Here is a 2,063-nt window from a genome sequence, read left to right as displayed (position 1 = left end):
ACCATAACATCACAGCTCACAGCAACCTCCAACTCCTGGGCTCAAGCGAGTCTCCTGCCTCAGCCTCCCAAGTAGCTGGGACCACAGCCACCTGCCACAATGCCCAGCTGTTTTTTGGTTGCAGCTGTCGTTGTTTGGTGGCCAGGGCTGGATTCGAACCCGCCACCTTAGGTGTATGTGGCTGGTGCCTTAGCCACTTGAGCCACAGGCGCCGAGCCTCAGTTCATTTTCATTTAGCGTCTTCCCGAGGCTGTCAGGGGCTGGTGTTAGGGTGCCACTCGCCAGTCCCTTGTGTCCCAGCTGGGAAGTTCAAAGCTGCCCCTGGAAGTGGACTGGACAGTAGCTCCCAAGAGATGTGTCCACCTAGGCCCTGTGAGTACAACCTTATTTGAATCTTTGCAGTTGTTTCGGTTTTTGGTTTTGGGGGGGAGCAGTTGGGACAGAGTCTCACTCTTCTACCCTGGGGTAGAGTGCCCTGGTGTCATTGCTCACAGCAACCTCAAACTCTTGGGCTTGAGCAATCCTGCTGCCTCAGCCTCCTGAGTAGCTGGGACTACAGGCACCCACCACCATGCCCAGCTAATTTTTCTATTTTTAATAGAGACAAGGTCTTGCTCTAGCTCAGACTGGTCTTGAACTCCTGAGCTCAAGCAATCCACCCACTTTCGTCTCCCAGAGTGCTGGGATAAAGGCCAAAGTCTTTGCAGGTGTAATCGAGGCTTTCAAGATCATCCTGGATTAGGGTGGGACCTAAACCCAGTGACAAGTGTCTTTAGGAAGGGAAGAAAAGAGAGTAGGCATGGGAAGACAAAACTCCAGAAGCTATTGTTTGGGAATCCATCCATGTAAAGAAACTGAGGCTGCAGTTTACAAAGAGTTGGAGATAGTGGTTACTCCTGGGACAGGAGAATGATCTGTCACAGGGAAAGGCATGTCTTGTCACCTGAGTAACCGCCTCAAGGAGGGCCTTGAGATAGGGAGATTAACCTGGAGTATTTGGGTGGCCCCTCCTGGCCTCAAGTGATCCTCTTGTCTCAGCCTCCTAAAATTCTGGGGTTACAGGCATGAGCCATGATGCCTGGCCTCTGGAACCTTTATTATACTGTCAGCTTATTTTGGAAAAAACTGTCTGGGCCAGGTGCAGTGACTCACACCTGTAATCTCACCGCTCTGGGAGGCCAACACAGGTGGATCCCTTGAGCTCAGGAGTTCAAGACCAGCTTGAACAAGAGTGAGACCCCATCTCTACTAAAAATAGGAAAATTAGCTGGACGTGGTGGGTACGTGTTGTCCTAGCTACTCAGGAGGCTGAGCAGGAGAATTGCCTGAGCCCAAGAGTTTGAAGTTGCTGTGAACTATGATGATGCCATGACACTCTACCCAGGACAACAAAGTGAGACTCTATCTCAAATAAATAAATAAAAGAATATCCGCAGGTGTGATTAAAATGAAGTATTTGAGATGTAGAGGTTATCCTGGATTATCAAGATATGCCCTAAATGCCACACATGTCTTTATAAGAGACAGAGGAAGAATTAACACCCAGGAAGACAGATTGGAGCCATATAGCCTTGGCCAAGGAGTCACAGACATGAGGAGAGGCAGGAGGGATCCTCTTCTGGAGCCTCCAGAGGGAGCAATACCCTGATTTCATCCCAGTGATGCTGTTTTAGGATTTGTGGCCTCTAAGACTGTGACAGAAAACATTTCTGTTGCTTTAGGCCACTAAATTGTGGCATCTCCTTACAGCAGCCACAAAAAAACAAAATAATATGCAGAGATCTTTGTAGATGAGTACGTAAGTATTTATATTCATAATAGCATTATTGTTCATTAAGATATACATATATGGGCTCAGCGCCTGTGGCTCAAGCCGCTAAGGCGCCAGCCACATACACCTGAGCTGGCGGGTTCGAATCCAGCCAGAGCCTGCCAAACAATGATGGCTGCAATAAAAAAAAATAGACAGGCTCAGCGCCTGTGGCTCAAGCCGCTAAGGCGCCAGCCACATACACCTGAGCTGGCGGGTTCGAATCTAGCCAGAGCCTGCCAAACAATGATGG

The sequence above is a fragment of the Otolemur garnettii genome, unplaced genomic scaffold (assembly GCF_000181295.1).
Source record: "Otolemur garnettii isolate 467f Iridium unplaced genomic scaffold, OtoGar3 scaffold00018, whole genome shotgun sequence".
Taxonomy (NCBI): domain Eukaryota; kingdom Metazoa; phylum Chordata; class Mammalia; order Primates; family Galagidae; genus Otolemur; species Otolemur garnettii.
The sequence above is the reverse complement of the archived record's forward strand: the minus strand, read 5'-3'. Positions refer to the sequence as shown.